Genomic DNA, 6,008 nt, shown 5'->3' on the forward strand with positions numbered 1-6,008 from the left:
TTTTCTTGGCAAGGGAGTGTAGTGAAGCTGGCCGGATCACAAACGTGACTCCGCACCAATTATCCTATTCTCAGTTCACCACCTTCTTGCGTGATGGAGAGGTTCGGGGGCTGTATACACTGATGGCTGTAATGAAGGACACAAACCCGAGGGCACCTGAGTTGGCCGAGCTAGAAGCTACATTTCCATCGCTGGGTAAGGGACTTCTCTCTGAATTTCCTGATGTGTTTGATGAACCCAAACAGCTACCGCCCTATAGAACAATGGACCACAAGATTCGCTTATAGCTAGGATCATTGCCGGTGAATGTACGGCCTTATAGGTACCCTTATTTTCAGAAAGATGTGATGGAGCAGTTGGTTAATGAAATGCGGACAGCGGGCATTATTCAAGCTAGCACCAGCCCCTATTCCTCACCCGTGCTGCTAGTAAAGAAAAAGGATGGGTCATGGCGTTTCTGTGTGGATTATAGAGCACTCAATAGCATTACCATCAAGGATAGATTTCCTATTCCGACCATTGACGAACTCCTTGATGAGTTGGGGAAGGCGGTGGTTTTTTTCTAAATTGGATCTTAGAGCAGGCTATCATCAAATCCGTATGGACCCTAGAGATATACACAAGACGGCATTTCGCACCCATGACGGCCATTATGAATTTGTGGTTATGCCTTTCGGTCTTACGAACACTCCTTCGACGTTTCAGGCAGCCATGAACCATGTCTTTCGGCCATTTTTACGAGATTGTGTTATTGTTTTTTTTTATGACATTTTGGTTTACAGCGAGACAGAGGAGGCTCACGTTGCACACCTTCGGCACGTGTTACACTCGTTGCATCACCATCAGTTTTTTGCCAAGGCTAGCAAATGTCAGTTCTTCCAGAAAAAAATAGAATACTTGGGGCATTTGGTTTCTTCACAGGGGGTACAAGCCGATCCATCAAAGATTACAACCATGGTTAAATGGCCACAGCCAACTACTTTGAAACAACTTCGTGGATTTCTGGGTATTACATGCTATTACCGCCGGTTTGTGGCCCATTACGTGACTGTGGCGGCACCATTGACTGACATGTTGAAGCGGGACAAGTTCCATTGGACCCCGGCAGCGACCACGGCCTTTGCCCTCTTAAAACAAGCCATGACCGAGACCCCTGTTTTGCGACTGCCAGATTTTACTAAGGAGTTTGTGCTTGAAACCGATGCTCCTAATGTGGGCATTGGGGGTGTATTAATGAAAGACGGATTCCCCTTGGCTTATTTCAGCAAGAAACTTGGACCTCGCTTTATGGGAGCTTCCGCCTACAGCCGAGAGATGAGAGCCATCGTGGAAGCGGTGTCTAAATGGCGCCAATATCTCTTGGGTAGATATTTTACAATCTGCACCGATCACAAGAGTTTGAGAGAACTACTCACGCAGGTTATTCAAACTCCCGAGCAGCAACATTTCATTCAGAAACTAGTGGGATTTCAATTTTCCATTGAGTACAAGGCTGGTAGAACGAATTCAGCAGCGGATGCACTCTCCCGCCAACACGAGGCTACCTTAGGGTCGTGCCACTTAGCCTTAAGCAGTTGCCGCTTTGATTTTTTGGACGAGCTCCGCCAAGAAAAAATAACTTGCCCGAATATCCGTCTACTTCATGACCAGCTTCAACATCGTCAATTAGATGCAACACAATATTCGATCTGAGATGGCCTGCTTTATTTTCGCAACAAGCTTTTCGTCAGTCAACACTCCTCACTCAAGCAGTCACTACTCACTGAATTTCACGCAACACCCTTTGGGGGTCATGCAGGGGCGGACAGGACATTTCTACGGTTAGGCGCAAGTTTTTTTTGGCTTGGTATGCACAAAGATGTGCGCCAATTCGTCTCAGCCTGTTTGGTGTGCCAAACCATCAAGTATTCTCCAACAGCTCCTTACGGTTTGCTCCAACCTATTGAAATACCGGAACGCGTTTGGGAGGATTTGGCCATGGACTTTATTGTGGGGCTGCCGAATTCCTTTGGTGTCAGGAATATATTGGTAGTGATCGATCGGTTCACAAAATACGCTCATTTTGGCGCTCTACCGACCCATTATTCAGCGACTAAGGTAGCTGATCTTTTTTCCCATATGGTGATCCATCTCCATGGTATGCCCCGCACTATTGTCTCTGATAGAGACCCTGTCTTCACAAGTGCTTTTTGGCGGAAGTTGTTTGAATTGATGGGCACCACCTTAAAAATGAGTTCAGCGTACCACCCTCAAACGGATGGCCAAACGGAAGTCACCAATCGCTATGTTGAGCAGTACCTCAGAGCATTCACAGCCGAGTACCCAAAACAGTGGAGTAAGTTCTTAACTTGGGCCGAGTACCACTATAATACCAGCTACCATTCAGCCATTGGTATGACACCTTTTCAAGCTGTCTATGGTCGCACACCACCTACTATTCCTTCGTATACACGAGGAGCTACAACAATACAAGCTGTAGAAGATGATTTGGTGACAAGGGATGAAATTTTACAGCAACTCAAGCACAATTTACAGCGAGCACAGCATCGGATGCGCCAGCAAGCTAACAAAAAACGCAGAGATATTGAGTTTCAGCTGGGTGACTTCGTGTTGGTGAAACTCCAGCCATATCGATAGTCAACGGTGGCTAAACGGCTCAATGCGAAACTCAATCGTCGTTACTTTGGCCCTTTTGAAATTCTAGCACGTGCTGGCCCAGTCGCACACACCTTGAAGCTGCCACAAGGTAGTCGGATTCACCCCACGTTTCACGTCTCCTTGTTGAAACCGTATCAAGGCACACCTCCACCAACTTGTTTCCCTTTACCAGACATGACTGTAGCTAACAAACCAATGATGCTTCCGTTAGCTATCATTGCCACTCGAGTTCAAATGCTCAATAATACACCGACAAAGCAGGTTTTAGACCAATGGTCTTTGAGCAACCCAGAAGACGCTACTTGGGAAATTTTTGACACCTTCATTCGTATGTACAAGTTGGACAACCTTGAGGACAAGGTTGATTTCGAGGGGGGGAGTAGTGTTAGAGAGGCCCAGATAATAGGCCCAATACAACTCAACTTGGAGGCAGCCCAGGAACAAAGGAAAAGGCTAGAGCAAGAGCTAGCCCAGCTGGAAGAAAATGGAGCGGCTCGGCAAGAGGTGCTTGAAGAAAGTAGCAAGCCGAACAGGGGAGAAGGAGCTGCACTCGACCGAGTAGAGGCAGGGACGGCTCGGAGCAGGCGTGGACGAGTGAGACCCGATTGGCTGAGGGACTACGTGCTGAAGCTGGGTCAGTGAGAGTGAGTGAGATGTTGTAACCAATTGCTGAGAACTTGTGTCAATTACATAGACATATAAGTAGAATAATTGTAATTGCTGGTTTATGATTATGAATGAAATGAGCATTTAATTGCTGGGAGATAGGCCTTGTCTCGAAGAAGACAATTTACTAACAGTACAATTATTATTATTATTTTGAAAAAATCCACAAACTAAAACTAATTTAGCTTAGTATTAAAATTAAATAGATGAATCTCGTCTGAATCAAAATTCATCCATTCTTTTTTTTTTTCTTTTTCTTTTTTTTTTTCATTTTTCATCAATTCAATGCTGAAAATCCAAAACCAAAATCCAAATTATCAAACAAAAAGTAAAATTAACTCAACAATTAGCAGAGAACAAAAAACAAAATCCCAAAGAAGAAAACTTAGATTCATAAATTGTTCAGATTCAAACTGTCGGATTCAAAAACAAAAAATAATGAGCGAAAACTCAGAATGAACCAAACACCAGAAAATAAGAACAATGAGCAAAAACAAGATGATGGCAGATTTAAGAGCAATTAGTCTTTCAACAATATTGATTCTAGCCCTGACCCCGACCCCGACCCCGACCCCGACCCCGACCCCGACCCCAGCCCCAACCTCTTCTCCCTAGCCGGCATCCCTTACAAATAGTCGCAGATCTAAAGCTAAGATCTAAATGTCGAGGGTGTCGTCATTGTCTTGAAACCACACCTCCGAATTGTCTTAGATCTGAACCCCTGCTACGCCGCCCACTGTCAGATCTCATCGACCTCTCCTAGACGAACCCACGTTACCCAGTCGGCGTCGACCTCATCTAGTGGTAAACCTAGGTAAAATCTTCCTTCCATGGTTGTCGACCCCTGACAACATGAGATCCACCATCATTAGCCCCTCATATAGCTTTGTGGTCAATGCTTTAGATCTGCAACTTTCTCATCAGCCCCTTCAATCTGAGTTCTCTCCCCAGCTTCGTCGATACCACGTGGTCGATGTCCTATGATCGATGCTCCAGATCTGCTAGTCTAAAACTCACTTCTAGATCTACATAGAAGAAGAAGAGATAAAAAAACAGATGAGAAATTGATTTATTTAGCTTTGTTTTTAGTAAAATCAGACTGTTTATTTTTAAAATATTCATGTTACTTTTTATTATTTAAAATAGTTTGTAATTTTTAATTAATTCTTAACTTAATTCAGGCTTAAGGTATCATTTTTTATTTAACAAAATAGAAAGTTTGATTGATAACGTCTAAAATTATATTTACCCATCTATATAAGATTATTATTATATAGAGCAACAAAACAAAGACCTTAACCCAATCAAAAAATCCCAAATGTAAAACTTAATTCATACCTGAATTTATTTTTTTTTTTGGAAGGAAATTCATACCTCAAATCCAAAAGCCAAAACAGAAATCGCTATCCCAGGAAAATAAGGAGAACAAAACTTTAGAATTTAGGAGCTACGGTCCAGAAGAATGTTGGAGAAAATAAGTAATCATAAGTGTCTTTAACCAACAAAGGATGAGAGAAAGCAATTAAGGAGAAGCTAAGTTTAGTCTTTCTTTAACCGACTCGGAGATTTCTTCTTCTTCTTCTTATTATTATTATATGAAAATTAAAGAACAACAAAAGTTTGTAGAGCTTGTTGTGTGGCAAGTGTCCACATGTTGTTGGACACTAAGGTTTCATTATTTTCTCTTTTTTATTTGTAAACTAAAAAACATAATCGTGTTTTGTACAATCTTTTGTAATTATTAAAAAGTATATATTTAAATATGTTTTAGGAGATTGTGGGGTAGTGATTCATTTTCACCATACTCGTATAACATACTTTTTATATGGACACGTGAAAGCATCTTAATCATATTTTTTTTTCATGATGGTATTCAATGTTCATTGTATAGCGAGTCTCTGAAGGTTTTTGAAAAATTCTGACAAATTAAAGTACCGAAAACAAAGTTAAAAAAATTTGTTGTGCATGTGCTTTTATTTATTATTATTAATATTATACGCTTTGCGTAATTTTTTTTTATAAAAAGTCTAAATTATATGTATAAGAAAATTTATGTTTTGTGTGAGACTTATTTTGGCTAATTACCTGTTTGAAGTCTTTATTTTTAAAAATTAATTTTTAGATCTCGTGTTTTTTCAAAAGATTAAAAATTAGAATTAATAGATTGATTATTTGAACACTGTATTTTTGCAGATTATACGTTTTGACCCTTTATTTTTTAAAATGAACATTTGGACCATGTATTTATTTAAATGGCTCAAACTTCACTACTGCAAAAACACCATTTTATGACATTTTTTTAGGGCACTCACCTAGATGCGAGTGTTCATCCTTGAATATTTCACGATCTACACAAAACAATATTAAAAAATAATGCAAGAGAGAACTTATGGAAAGCAACCCTTACCAAAATCATATACGTCTATCTCTACCCAACAACACATATGTTCTATATATATGTCTCGTATGCCTTCTTACCCTAAGGGGTATATTGGGCTTATATTATTAGATATGGTGGACTATGGTTTAATGGGCCAACCTATAGTCTTTAGGGTGCTACCATGTGCCTCAATTGCAATTAGATTAATATTAACCATCCCATTATGGTCTTTAACTATTCGTAGGCACTCTAGAAAATGATTGTAATAATGGAATTATGTTTGTAATTATATTAGTCCATATAA

General features: G+C 40.4%; 1 long non-coding RNA gene across 1 annotated transcript; it reads right to left on the reverse strand.

The window, feature by feature from the left end:
* Positions 1-3,690: 3,690 nt before the first annotated feature.
* On the reverse strand, positions 3,691-4,985 carry LOC133819312 (uncharacterized). The gene is made up of 2 exons (XR_009886315.1): positions 4,699-4,985; positions 3,691-4,349 (listed from the first exon to the last, which is right to left on the reverse strand). It is a non-coding gene; the product is annotated as an uncharacterized LOC133819312 (long non-coding RNA).
* Positions 4,986-6,008: the final 1,023 nt, after the last annotated feature.

This window comes from Humulus lupulus, chromosome 2, assembly GCF_963169125.1.
Source record: "Humulus lupulus chromosome 2, drHumLupu1.1, whole genome shotgun sequence".
Lineage (NCBI taxonomy): Eukaryota > Viridiplantae > Streptophyta > Magnoliopsida > Rosales > Cannabaceae > Humulus > Humulus lupulus.